We start from the raw sequence: 15,263 nt of genomic DNA, 5'->3' as shown, positions 1-15,263 counted from the left end.
TTCTGTTGTTTTACTTGTTTTTTAAGGTGAGCCAATGATCAATTCTAAATTTAGATCACCTTTTTTGGGGGGGCAAGGGGTTCAAAACGATGATGAAACCTGCCGGCTGATTCTGCAAGTTGCAAGTTGGTTTTGGCCAGAGGTATTCCTGTATTTTGCAGAGGAGGCAAGATTTGCTGCCTGATAAATATGGAGTGTTAAGAGCCTTATTTAGCCTTATTTTCAATTAATAAATATGCCAACTAGCACTTAAGCCTTAAGATTACTCCAGCACATGAAACAATAATCAACTCAGATTTATTGTTCGGGCTGGCGTTGGGATATTGTATCAGAAAACGTTTTAATTAAAATGTACAAGATATACTGGATTCTTGTTTGCTCAGATTCTGTAGAGCTTGGGCTGGACCGAGGTTGGTTAAAACAAACACCTAGGGTTGCCACCTTTTCTGGAAAAAAATACCGGCCTTCCTATATATTTATATTCTTTCTTTATTAATAACATTGGGATCAACCATCCTTTTTACCGGCCAGGCCGGTAAAATACTGGCCAGGTGGCAACCCTACCTACAGCCTTAAGTGCTGGGACACCAGGGCATACAGCCTCAATTGAGATTAGTTAAAAGCTGCATATTTAGGATGGAGCATCTGGATTTGGGATCTGGATAACAAAATAGGATAATTTCCTCTCAGCTAACTATATGTAGGGACCCCTAGGGTTAACTTCCCCAATGGTTTGAAAATCTCCTAGCTGCTAAGTTCTGTATCCATGGCAGCTGGTTAATTGTTCCCCATTGACCAAAGGATATGTATGACCACTTCCTTTTAACTTTGATAAAGCAGTTGGGGGTTTTCTTTCTCAGGCCGGACTGGCAATCTATGGGCAAATGCCAGAGGGGCTGCTGCAAGATGCCATAGTCAGTCACTATTTATTGGGCTGGTGGGGGGCCTTTTATGACTCTTTATGGGCTGTTTGGGCCTCTATGTTCTTGATATGCCAGGACCTATTTTGATTCTCAGTCCAGACATTTTCTGCTCTTTGGTTTCCACCTGTCAGGCAGGGTAGATGTGTCTGGGGAGCCCGGGACTTAGATCCCAGTAAAAGTGTGCCCAAAGGGAGTTAAGTCCTTAGTGAAGTCAGGGACTGGGTGAATAAAGAGTAACCATGGATAGCAGACCCTGTTATAGAAAAGTCAGTGTTAGACAGAGACAATAGCTAGATCAAGCAGTCTGTGCTCCACCTAGGAAATATGTGTGGGATAGTTTCCCTCCCTAATGGTACTCACTAAGTGTAGGTACTCAAGTGGGTAGGGAGTTCTTCATGTAATCCCTTGGAGCACCCTTGAGTAATCCTGGAACACCTGGAGCAAGTACCTGTGGTGTGGGAGTAATACTCCAAAGAGAACTCAGCAGTGTCAGACTGGGATGCCATGGGCCCCACCAAAAAATCTTAGACCGTGCACCCACTTTCCAAACTATTATTCCTCCTCTACTTACTTTATTCTTCCATATGCATTTTTCCCATAAAGAAATAAGGAATGACCATGAAACAGACTAAATGTTTAGAAGCAAGAGGCTCACTGATACCTGGGTCCAGCGGGAGTTTTCCTGGTATCCGAGTGGGCCAGTCCAACACTGGAACTCAGAGTATATTGGGCCATTGTATGTTGATTATTTGTTTACTGAGAAGTCTTACTGAGAAACCTTTGTATTCCTGTTTAAGAACCACGGGTGTCCAATTCAAGTTATTTCAGCAGCTGGGAGGTGTGTTATACTTGATAGGACCTTGCCCAAAATGTATTGTGTTTTCCACTAACCCAATAAACACTTGCAGTCTAAGCTGACTGTGTAAGTTTCCTCTCACTATCACTATGTTGCATTGGATTGGCTCTACTTGGTGATCAGCACAGGATACTCCATGGGAGAACCTTATCAAATTGTGTGCTACAGCTAACCATTATTTCTTATGGAAGAATCTGAATGTAAGTAACCCAAGCTCTACACCAGCAATACCCAACTAGTGGTTCGTAAGCAACATGTTGCTCTCCAACCCCTTGAATGTTGCTCCCAGTGACCTCAAAGCAGGAGCTTATTTTTGAATTCCAAGCTTGGAGGCAAGTTTTAGTTGCATAAAACCAGATGTACTGCCAAACAGAGTCTCTTATTTGGCACCCCCAGGAAATTCTTTCATGCTTGCGTTGCTCCCCAATTAATTATAAAAATGAATGTGGCTAATGGGTAAAAATGGTTGAGGACCTCTACACTATTTGAGTTGAAGCTAGTCCTGGGTGGAAAATAAAGGTTACATATATACAAAAAATTATGGGAGTTATTTACAAAATGGAGGGCACTTGTGCAGAAAGTGGCTCAATCGGCCATGTTTTTCTGCTTCTTACCCTGAACTTCTGTCAATGTACGCAGGTTTTTTTGCTCCAGAACTGTTTTCAGAGACCTGTGCTCTCCCTCTGAATACAGCAAAGCCTGTTTTAAGTAAGATCAGGCTCGCAATCCTAACTCAGCCACCCCTAGGCCAGAGAGTCCACTCGCCTGCCTCTCCTTTTTCAAGCACACTCAAGCACCGGGTGCTTCTGAAAAAATTAGAATGCAGCTGGGTGGCATGTCACCCCTAAAATCTTGCCACCCTAGGCCTGGGCCTTTGTAGGCTTCTCACAAATCCAAGCCTGAATAAAGGTGGCCATAGACGCACAGATAATATTGTACAAAACAAATTTTCGTACGATATTTGGTGCATGTATGGGGGGAACAAGCCGACTGATATCGGCAGAAGACTTGGGCTTGTCAATTGGGCTGGACGGAAAATTATTATCGGGTGCCTTTAAAGGGACCCAAAGATCGGCCATTGTTAGTGCTGAATCATCAGATGCAGGTAGAATTCTATTGTTTTCTACTTGTTTATCTGACTATTCAGCTCTACATATGTGTATTGAAATGAAGAAAGATCGTAATTGTTACATCTATGGCCACCTTAAGATAGTGCCTCAACTTCACCCTCACATAATTAAAACAAGCAACAGTGTCGTCGGGCACAGTCCACAATAATACTTCATAAGGATAAGGCTGCTTTTTACCTTCCAGGGCTGTGCTTAGTACATAGAGCTAGGTACCAACCTACGTCTATTCCTTAATAATCCGTGCTAAGTGCAGAATATAGTTATAGCATGGACGCAAGTATTTTTTTAAATGAGCACAAAAGTGTGTGTATTTGCGACTCTTTGTGCTCTAGCACTTCTAGCACTAGACCTCCGTGTCTTGAAGATTTTTCTATTGCTCTAGCACTTTTACCTGGGGTCATAGTAAATGTCCCCCTTTTTTTTTTTTTTTTTTTTTTTTAAATGAATATACAATAATGCAATAATCAGAATCACAATATATTCCTTTATACTCCAGGGTCCTTCAGCAGCTGCTTCTCATGCTTTTAGGGAATTCAGGATTATTTTTTATGCTGATATTTCTGAATGTTGCCAAAAGCTGCCTTGTATCCATTAATAGTTATTTTAAAAAAGGGAATTTTAGTGTTTACTGTACTATTCAAATAAAAACACTCTGGACCTTTTATATAATGGATTAAGTGAGGGAGATGGTAAAAATGCTGCACTTATCTAAAGTGGCCCACAATGTAATGGGGCAGTTGGCGTAATGAAGTGCTCTGCAGAATAAGTGGAAACAGCAGAACGCCACCGTACCCGGGTGCCATCATAACTAGCAAAATAAAGAGAAGGAAGCAATTGGGTAACTATAGAAACTGAAGAGACAAACTTGTTTTGGGCATTTACAGGTCCCCAGAACAACAGGAGGAATTAGGCTGCCTTCGAGCAAGCGATGTTTTCTTTCCTCGACTCTAAGCATGTTTAAATACACTGACTTCTAACAGAGGAATTCTAAAGTGCGGTTAGAATTTGTTCCAGCTCTGCGCTCCAAATATTATTTAAAGGGATTCTGTGATGATTTTTATGGTGTGGTTTTTATTTCTAATTCACACTGTTTACACTGCATCTGGTTACCTTCCCTTTGTTCTGTTGTTAGGCTGCTGGGGGGGAGGGGTGATATCACCATATCACTCCAACTTGCAGTACAGCAGTAAAGAGTGACTGGAGTTATCAGAGCACAAGTCACATGACTGGGGCAGCTGGGAAACTGACAATATATTTAGCCCCATGTCAAATTTTAAAATTAAATATAGAAAAATCAGTTTTGCTCTTTTGAGAAACAGATTTCAGTGCAGAAGTCTGCCGGAGCAGCACTATTAACTAATGTGTTTTGGAAAAAAAACATTTTTTTCCCATGACAGTATCCGTTTAAAGGGCATGTAAAGGCAAAAAATTAAAATCCCATTTTTACTTTCTTTAATGAAAAAGAAACATATCTCCAATATACTTTAATTAAAAAATGTGTACCGTTTTTTATAAGAAACATGAGTGTATGAGTTTTTTTTGTTTTTTTTTAAATCAAGGTAAGTTTTTTCATATCTTGCGTAAATTGCGTATGTGTAGGGGGACCTATGTTCTTGCTATCTGGCCCAATAATAAGTCAGGAGCAGTTCATAAAAACATAAAAATAATTAATACGATAATAAGTCGCTGTATTGAGCTTTAGTGGAAATGATCTGTAGTTTTTAATTCATTGGTGGTCAATGGAGTTTGGCCCTGATGCCCCTGTTAAGCTTCTCTGCATTGTCTTTGCTTACTACGCAATGACGTAACGTAAGCCTCTGTGTAAGTTGGCGTTAAGCGCCTAAGAAAGTCAAGCTGTAAGTTGCGTAAAATATATCGTAATGTAATTTTATCCGTAATATACACAATATGCACAGCTTTCACAATGTGGACCACCCTTCCGAAGCAGATTTAATTGGCACAGCAAGGGCCACCATCAGAATTCACAGGGCAAATATAAAAGTTTTAAAAAGCCCATAGAAAATGTAAAAAAACTTTGGTGGTCAGGGGCCCCATAGAAATTTAAAAATAAAAACATTGGTGGCCAGCCCCCACCCCTTACAAGTTTAAAAAATAAAATTGGTGGTCAGGGGCCTCATAGAATTTTTTATTTGGTGGCATGGGGCCCATAAAACATTGGTGCCATGGGGAGAACAAGAAAAACATTGGTGTTCAGTGGAATTTACCTCAGGTTCTTTTTCCTTGTCTTTGGCGATAGCAGCTTCTTGGGTGGTTCAGCTTTCACAGCCGGGCCCCCCTTTAACCTTACATTTTCCCAAGCCCAGGACAACTGACCCCCCTGTGCCCCCCTGATGGTGGCCCTGGGCACAGCACTAACTCCTCTCCCCCCTAAAGGCTGACTAAATTTGGAAATGCTATATACATAAGGGGCAGCAGGAGTGGGAGGCCTGAAGTTGCTCCCTACTAGGGTTATAACAAACAAGGGAAAGTTGTGCTCACCACTAGTTTTTAAAATCATTAGGCGGGGGTGCAATGAGGGTGTGACCACAAAATACATATAGACACATACAGGAGTCCTCTGCACTCAACCCATTATCAATATATTTAAGACAGAGACATTTTGTGCATACTGCTACTGAAAAATGCCTTATCCTTGTTTTGTTTAAAGGGTAAGGCATTTTTCAGTAGCAGTATGCACAAAATGTCTCTGTCTTAAATATATTGATAATGGGTTGAGTGCAGAGGAATCTTGTATTTGTCCCTACTAGGGTTGCCACTTTTTCTTGACTGGAAAGCCTGTTAGGGGGGTGGGATGTGACATCATAGGGTGGAACCTCGTCAGGGGCAGTTCCAGTGACATCACAGGGGTAGGGCTATGATGTGGTAATTGGCCGATCACTGCATCAATCTAGGAGAGTCCCACAAGGTTTTCCTTATTTTGAAAATCAGACACGCAGTTTTGACCCAAACAGGCCTTCTGAAAACCTGGGCTGTCCATGTCAAAACTGGACAGGTGCCAATCTTAGACTCTACCTATGGGGGGACTCACGCAGCAGATGACACAGGCCCTGTCCTTATTGCACTGCCCTATGACCAGAACCAGACTGAGAATTAAAATATGCCCTGGCATTTCAGGTACACAGAGGCCCAATCAGCCCCCACGGAGGCCCATACAGCCCCCACCAGCCCACTAAATACTGAATTTCTATGACATCTTTAGCAGCCCCTCTGGCATTTGCCAGAACCCACAGATGCCTATGACCATCTTTAAGGATATGTTTTACATGTTATTCCGGGTTCCTATGTTCTAAATACATATATATTTGTGTTCTGTATTTTCATCGCTCAGATTGATGGGCCTCCTTAGCCTATAACCTACCAGTCTGTAGACACCATAGAACTGCATAGAAGTGTATCATGTTACAATGGACACAAATGTTGAGCTTATTGAAAGGATTAGAGGTTCTTGAAGCCAAACATGTTCCTTGTTCTTGTGTATAGTAGTGCCAAACACCCCTCCTGTCAAAATGTGCATAAGTGTGCTTACTGACACCATGGAATTCTGGAGTTGATAATTCCTGGGTTTCCACAGTGGGCGGCATCAACAGGCAAAAGAATCATCTGCAAATATAACTTTAATGCCAAAAATAACTCAATCTTGACTCTGAATTAATTTTAGGGCCAATATATGTTGGCATTGCTTTATTTGGGCCTCATGGGACCCCCTATACCTCGTGAACCCCCCGGCAGCCACAGGGTCTGCTTCCTCTGTAGTTACTCCCCTGCACATGGACACACAATTACATTCATTTTGAATGCAAGCGTCATATAACTATCAAAGTCAACAGCCAGGCCTCACCCATTGAACCATTTCTTCCAAAATCAAGATTAGGGTTACATGAGTCTGCAGCCATCATTGTTACTTATAGGTGACTATATCACCCTCATACAAGAATGATGTGTCCAGGCCCATTGTAATGAAGTGATATTGTAATGAGCCAACCTCATCAGATTTTCCGGCAGGCGTTATGCGTGAGACCCGTCTGACAGTTTGGGAAAGGTGATCTATCCGGGAGTGATGAATATGCTGAGTGGCGGTTGCATTTTCTGCATGGTCTACCCGGTGGGAAGAGGCCCAGTCTATTAATAAGCATTATGAGTCGACATTAGAAAATATAAATACATACATTTCTATTAATAGTATAAAAATCAGTGATATGTCTTTTTATAAGAAAGAGGTCCCAATCCATAAACCTCCAAAAATAGGGACATTTCTTGAACATCATCAACATTTTCTTCTTGTCCATTATGTTGCTAAAGTTGGTGAAATGTTGTTGTATCATCAATATCTTACTAGTTCATTGTAGTGTCCATTGTGATGTTGGCAACTGTATGGTGTGTATGCGCAGGCTCTATCACTTTGACAGGACACATTACCATGCCTTATGAATATACAATACTATTCCCCTGAACACCACTGAAGTCCAGGATTCCTGGTGGTTTAGACCTAGGCCCAATATATTTTTATTGTGACGGGAGGTGATTGACACTTTTCCAGGTTGATTCCCCCAGGGCAGATGAGTGTGGGGGCTGCAGAGTAATTATATGGATATACAGAGAGAAAACTGAGATTCTGCCCGTGCTCCAGTGAAAATGTCTCATATGTCATAAAAGCAGCACCAAATAATAATAAACTAGGGGAGTAAGGGAACTATTTAAGTGGAATTCTGTTGCACAGCCTGTGCCACAGTGTCAGACTGGGGGGGGGGGGGGGGCTGCAACATTAGGGGCACACACACAACCACTCTGGGCACCCAACTCCACAAATTCATTCATTTTTTTCTTCTATTGAGAAGGCGGATAGAGGTGAGAGAGCACAGAATTTCAGGTAGGGGGAGCAGGTCTGGGCCAGCAAGGACCGGGACCCCCTGGGTTTTTCCTGGTGTCCCACCAGCACAGTCCAATCCTGTTGTGCCACAGCCTAATTTGAGCATGGCCTCTTTTTAAAGTGACATACTAGATTATTATACAATATTATACTTTTCATTATTGTTTCAGAGTTAAACAGGAACCTGTGACACTTAGTTCTAAAGGTATTTTAGGACAATAGGGCTTTAAGAGAAACTTATTCATCAGAGCAAATTCTGATCCCCAATCACCACCAGTTTCTAAGTCCTACATTTGTCCCCCAATTCTTTACCAGGTGGCTTTTCACTTCCCAGGGTCCCATAGTCTTTGTGACTTCCATACCTCTCCACATGTCCTGATTTAGGCTGACCCCCAAAGCAGGATAAAAGACATGGCTTAATCATCCCAATATTAAGTTCTCCAAAGTTGGGAGGCTCAGGCACTGTAGATCCTTCTTACAACTACAAGAAGCTGGTATGAGTGGTATATTTAAATGTCTAAGAACTATGATGGAAAAGTTGTGGGTGTAAAGGATTATATATTCTTGTAGTGGTTTTAGTTGGAGAATAATGAAGCTTTAAAGCAGGGTCGGACTGGGAGGCGTGGGGCCCACCGGGGCTACTGCCTCAGGGCCCCCTCCGGACGCCGCTGCCGCTCCGGAGTGCTTTAGGGGACTAGTGCGCATGCGCGCGGTGCCGTGTTTGTGCGCATGCGCGCGGCGCTACCTTTATGCGCATACGCAGTTACTCTATTATACCGCGACCCCGAACAAAGTGGGGTCGCGCCGCCCCACTAAGTAGCGGATCTGGGCCGGCGTGGCCCAGAAGAGCCCGGGGCCCACCGGGGTTTTTCCCGGTGTCCCGCCGGCCCAGTCCGACTGCTTTAAAGGTTAAATCTAAGTAAGCCTTATCAAAAAGGTCCATCTAAATATACTAGTAAACCCTCAAAGTAATGCTGCTCTGAGTCCTCTGTCAAAAGAAACACAGCATTTGTTTCCTTCTATTGTGTACTCATGGGCTTCTGTATCAGACTTCCTGTTTTCAGCTTAAACCTCCTTGCCCCAGGCGTGAGCATGCTCAGTTTGCTCTTCTCCCCCCCCTTCTCTGCTGTAATCTAAGCCCAGAGCTATGAATGAGCAGGGAGAGACTCAGGCAGGAAGTGATGTCACACCAAGCTAATATGGCAGCTGCTATCCTAAACAAACAGAGAGAGTTTCTAGAGCTTTTTACTCAGGGATCGTAAAACATTCTACAGAAAAAATATAGCATTTTTAGCTTGCACTATTGCAGCTTATCTATTGGCAATAAAATGCCTCTTTAGCTTTCCTTCTCCTTTAAGCCTCCCCAGAAGAGATCAACTGTAATATAGTTCCTTCTTCAATAGAAAGCCTTCTAGTGATAACTTCCACTAACAAAAAATGTCACCCTCGTACCCCAGTGGTGATCTAGCAAAGAAGTGTATAATGATTCCTAGGGTCGGACTGGGCCAGTGGGATACAGGAAAAAAACCTGGTGGGCTATAGCCCTCACAGGGCCCCTGTCAACCAAGGTCTGATTCTTCTCCTCGCTGGGAACTGAAGGCATTGATCTCAGAGCTCCATCTTCCCCTCGCACAATTGAGTCTGCAAGGAGTACACAGTTAGGTATATGATATGGTTGCGGGGCTGTGGTGGTGCTTGCGGTTGGGGCTCCCAGCTGGAGTCCAACACTCCTACTGGGTACCAATAAATACTATATAATCCAGAAACATGTATTGCTGTCATACACTAAAGATGAAGGAAACTGGAGAGCAGTGGCGTAACTACCGGGGGAGCAGGGGGTGCGATTGGGCCAGGGCCCGCACCCCCTCAGGGCCCCCCCGGCAGCTCACGCCACTGTTCTAATGCGGCCGTTTCTGGCCGTACGGAGGGGGGTGGGGCCCGGCTGCATGTCCCGCACCAGCGCCCGCCCCCTCTAGTTACAGCTCTGCTGGAGAGCCTTCCAGTGTGAATAAATGTAGTTTTTATTACAGCACTACATGTTTCAGACCTCAAAGGTCCTTCATCTGGTGCAAGGAAGGACCTTTGAGGGCCGAAACATGTAGTGCTGTAATAAAAACTACATTTATTCACACTGGAAGGCTCTCCAGTTTCCTTCATCTTTCATGAAACTGCTGTGGAGATGGCTACTCTACTAATATGTTGAAGAGCCTGACCAAAAGTCATTTGGAGGATCTGTTGGGAAATAATTGATTATATTACTGTCATACACCTTTGCTCCTCCAGGGAGGGGTAAATGGCAGCCGACAGAATTTTCAATCCAATTTTTAAACCAATGGGAAATTTGGATCTTAGTGCATTAAACTGCTGCGCGCTCTCTTCTTTATAGCAGAAGTTTAAGAAAATAAGCTGACATTTTATTTCATCTTGGTTTGTAAACAAGACCCTCATTGCATTTCTATATGATTTCACAAACCATTTGACAAAAAATGTCAATTATATCAAACCCGCCGTCGATTGTGATCAATTTGCTGATAATTTCCACCATCATAAAAAAGTCAATATTCCCTCTGGACACTAGAAAATATAGTCGGATAAGCTCCGATATCTCTGCGTGGATGTTTCAGTCCTAAAATCTATTAGGCTGGTCGGTGAATTCTGATCAAGACTTAATCAGGTCCCTTAGAGACAGTAATATGACTGTGCATGTTTATTCCGGAAATTTGCCTTTAAAGGTGGTCCTTAAAAGTAAGACCTTCAGCGAAATCAAATTAGTTTCAGTTAATATAATTTGCACGCGAATGGTTGGGCCCGGTTTAATTTCTTCTAATTTCTTTAATTGCCAGCCCCGACTGAGCTAACGAGGAAAATAATGGCACAATTTGCATATGCCGTTTCTCGGCTCTGCCCTGGGATTTTTATTTTATTTTTTATGAACTTAAGCAGTTCAGTTAATTACTTCCAACTGTGATACAGGCCTGAGATTCCTCCCCGGGGCTAATGTATATGATAGCATCTGTAACTAGAGAGTCTGCACTGTACAACTGGAGATGGAGAGTGTCTAATTTTTATCAGCAATGATTCTCTCAGATTATATAGAATATTTACCCTGTATCTGAGACTGGAAGGAGGGTTTATGTATCACACTGGATGAGAGCAGGCCAACAAGCTGTTTCAGAGTGTCAGGAGCAAGTGTTTTCATTAGTTTGTCAGTTAGGGGCTTATTTATAAAGTGGAGACGGAATAATGATGCCTATCGAGCTAAGGCTACCTTCCAAATTCCAGAAAAATACAGATAGTTTAACTGGCTCTGGATCAAACTGATACTACTGTGTATGAATGTGATACAGCCTTTAGATTGTAAGCTCCACTGGAACAGGGACTGATGTGAATGATGTATAATCTCTGCAATGTACTGTGTAAATGTGCCTGTTTATAAAGTTTCAGAATGTTCCTAGAGAAGTAGGAGGCAAATTACATAGTCAATTCAAAGTTTTCTGCACCCGACCTTAACGCACCACTGAAAACCTGATCCGAGCCAACCCCTGGGTCCACTTTGACCTGTATACGCAGGGCCATATTTATATATAGGCCCCGAGGGCCTGTGCCTAGGGCGGCAGGTTTCGGGGTGCCTATTTTTTTCGTTTTTTCCATAGGAAATCCGGTGTCGGAGGTGAGGGGTAGGGTGGCCGAGGAAGAATGCGGAAGTGACATCATGTGCGCGGTTTACTGACGTCACTTCCGCTGAATACGTTGTGTGACGTCAGCGCACACAACGGAGGGGCGTGTTAAGGTCCAATGCCTATGGCGGCACCGGACCTAAATACAGCCCTGTATATATGCATGCCCCGCCCATGTCTCTGATGTCATGGAGGAGGTGGGGCAGGCACATGTATATATAGATGCTGGCAAATGCAGAAGTGTTAGATCATGGTGGAAGGAAGAGCTCGCCCCAAATATTTTATGCAAGTGTCAGCCTGAACCATATCTGAACCTAATGGGTCCCACTGGTTTAGGGACAGCCAGTACATCACTAGTACCAACTTTTTACTAAGAGTTGAGTAGCCTTGTGTGTTCTCCCTTGCAAAACAGGCAATCATATAATGTGTCTGCCTTAGGTGGAGAATTTCCCAACTCATTGTAAAAAAAAACGAACGCTTTTTGCACCTTTTAATGGAACCTCTAATCTAATCTAAAAGGGTTTCCTGGCATCATCTGAAAGGATAAAGTGATGAACTCAGAACAGAAGAGTTTATTGTATGGTACCCTTATCAGAGCTATCAACCCCACCAGATGTGGGCTCTATCCCCCGAGCTCCTATCACTCTTAAGCATGCACAATACAGAATCTTTGGTTTCAGGAAAGGTCTGTGTATGCATGTGACATCACATGCATACACATGCATACACACGAGCATTTGAGGTTGACAGCTCTGCCTTATGTTTTTATATAGAGTTATCTAGTCCCCCCTTAAACCAAGGTAGCAATGTGCTTCCTCACAGCTCTGTTAATCAGCTGATGAGACTGCTATGTTGTTTCAAAAGTGGGACAATAGAAAGCTCCAGTCAGATATTACTTTCAATAGCCTTTATATTTACCAATAACCTTGAATTAGGTTACATTAGTTTAGTTTTAGTTCAGTCAATATCCCATAAGCTTTGGGAAAGTCCAAGGATATCACCTCTTTAGCAGCCTCACTTTTCTACTTTGTAAAGTATACGTCCATGCTGATTACTGCCTATAATGCCAGAACATACTCTTACATTTCTTCACATTTCTTCGAAGGCTTGTACATGACAAACCTAAAAACTTTCAGACAAATAATTTCCAGCTGGAAAATCATATCCTTTCCTGTGTGTAAAAATCTACTTGAACAGAATCATCTTACTACTACAGAGTGGGCTATTCTATTGCTTATACAGACAATAATAAACATTTTTTTCGAGAGTCTCATGTGAACTAAATATTTCTATTTTTTAATGGAGCCACACTGCCGACCCACATATTTTTACAATAAATTTACTTATGGAATTAGTCTTTGTAAGTGAATCAATTAGTTCCTATTTCTATATTTAGCTTTTTTGATAAGGCAAATTTTGGAAACTTTGATTATTAATCCAACATCGAAATTATTCCAATTTACATTTTTTTTGCAACATTAGTCTAACCTCTTGCCTTGCTTTTCTCTATTTGAACTCTCCTGCCTGTTCTTTTTTCCATACTGTCCAATCCTATGGGGTAAATTTATCAAAGAGTGAAGTTGCGACTAGATTGAAATTCCGCAGCTCTCTATTCATTTCTATGAAATTCCGCAGCTCTCTATTCATTTCTATGGGATTGTGAAAGGCGTATATATCAATGGGTGAAAGTGAAAGTTCACCCTTTGAAAAATCCCATAGAAATTAATGGAGAGTGGCGGAATTTCACTCTAGTGGCGGAACTTCACTATTAACTTTACTCTTTGATAAATTTACCCCTATGCCTTCATTTTTCCATGCTGTCTTATCTTCTACCTTTTGATTGCAGTAGCCCAGTGTTCTTCATAAATTAAGACCTGTCGTTTTTGCCTATCTGTATTTTTTTTACAGTGAGAGCTGTGAAGATGTGGAATTGTCTCCCTGAATCAGTGGTACAGGCTGATACATTAGATAGCTTTAAGAAGGGGTTGGATGGTGTTTAGCAAGTGAGAGAATACAGGGTTATGGGAAATAGCTCATAGTACAAGTTGATCCAGGGACTGGTCCCATTGACATTTTGTCGTCAGGAATGAATATTTTCCCCCTCTGAGACAAATTGGAGAGGCTTCAAATGGGTTTTTTTTCACCTTCCTCTGGATCATCTGGCAGTTAGGCAGGTTATATACAGACTTAGGGGCAGATTTATTATGGTTCAAAATGGAACATTGAATTCCAATTTTTCGATTTGTTTTTTGGCCAAAACTCACAAATTTGAATTGGGAATAATCTAAACTCGAATTCAAGCTTTATCATACCTGGACCTTGGGAACAATTCAAATTTGACTATTCACAACCTAAAACCTGCCGAGTTCAGCTAGAAGTCAATGGCAGAGGTCCAGTGACCCATTTGTGACCCATTAATAGCCTTCCTGACATTCGAGCTTTTTTCTGAGCAATGACTCGATTTGGGTTTAGTCTAATTCTATTCAAGTTTTCGGGTTAGTAATATTCATTCGAGTTTTAGATATTGGAGTTTTTTCAACCAATAATACATTAATCGAATTTCAAGGTCATCCGAGTTCATTCGAATTAAAAAAAAAACTCTAACATTTAACCTTTGATAAATCTGTCGAACTTGATGGACGTGTGTCTTTTTTCAACCTAACTTAATGTAACTGTATATTGTTGATCAGACTAAGCCAGCTTCCTGTAGGAAGGTAGGAAGGAGTTTAATACAATTATGACACTTGCAACTATAATTATCACACCCTCCACAAACACCCATATGCTCAACAGCTACAGGTTTGCGCTAATATGTATTGTTAAAATTGAAGAATTTGGAAGAAACCCATCATTCCTGACATTTATATGATGTAACGGTGGTACCGTCCCAATAAATCACAGGAAAAAATTACTTTATGCATGCTGTGTAATAATTCATAAATAAGAATTTTATTTAATTAAAAATTAACTTCATCTTATTATTTTTTCTGCTTTTCAGATATTTTTCCAATACATTTCTTAGGATTAAAACATATAAAGCAGATTCCAAGAAACCCCTCGTGATTTGGATATGGCGAATAACAATGTTATAACGCACTTCAAGCAGAAGGTTTGTGCTTTCAAGGGCAAAATCGTACATATTGCATATGAAAATTAAGTTGATTTTGATCTCATATTCTCGGTCTTTCTCACATTATTTACATTGCAGATGAGCGCAGGATCATCCTGCTGTCAATTCCTGTTAATACCACTGATCCTGGCTTATTAGGGGAATGGAGAAAAAAATCTACTTCTGAGGCAAGAGAAGAAATTCTAAGGACCTTGACTGTGAAAAAAAAACATGTCTCCTGTAAATATCGTAATAAGCACTGGATATTACCAAGAGCCTCATAAATATTATAAAAATGATACACATTACAAGAGCACAGTAAATATATGTAAATCGTCTGAATTATCAGGGGCTTAAATAATGTTAAAAAATTAATAATGACCCAAAGCTCTGCGTTTTACAAAAAAAAAACCCTCATAATTCTGAAAGAGCTTAATAAATATTAATAAAATTCTAATTACTATGAAAATATATATTTTTTCATGTCATTTGCCATTCATTTCATTTAATATCTGTTAGCATTAGCATTGCCGAGGTTACAACAACTAACATTTTTGCAGTTGAATTGTATCACTTCTAAGAACGGAAGGAGACTATTAAATGTAATTCATTTACTAGACTGGGTTCGAAGTGTTTGATGATTATATAAATAGATATGCATAAATTTGATACATTGTTGG

At 41.3% G+C, this 15,263-nt stretch overlaps 1 long non-coding RNA gene across 2 annotated transcripts in view; it reads left to right on the top strand.

Annotated features, from left to right (window-relative positions):
* LOC121401626 overlaps window positions 1–15,005 on the top strand; it is a 116,817-nt gene extending 101,812 nt beyond the window's left edge. For both annotated transcript variants that reach the window (XR_005966400.1, XR_005966401.1), the window contains 2 exons: window positions 14,473–14,583; window positions 14,683–15,005. This is a non-coding gene — a long non-coding RNA (uncharacterized LOC121401626). The remainder of the gene's footprint in view (window positions 1–14,472; window positions 14,584–14,682) is intronic.
* Window positions 15,006–15,263: the final 258 nt, after the last annotated feature.

This window comes from Xenopus laevis, chromosome 3L, assembly GCF_017654675.1.
Source record: "Xenopus laevis strain J_2021 chromosome 3L, Xenopus_laevis_v10.1, whole genome shotgun sequence".
Lineage (NCBI taxonomy): Eukaryota > Metazoa > Chordata > Amphibia > Anura > Pipidae > Xenopus > Xenopus laevis.
The sequence above is the reverse complement of the archived record's forward strand: the minus strand, read 5'-3'. Positions and strand labels throughout refer to the sequence as shown.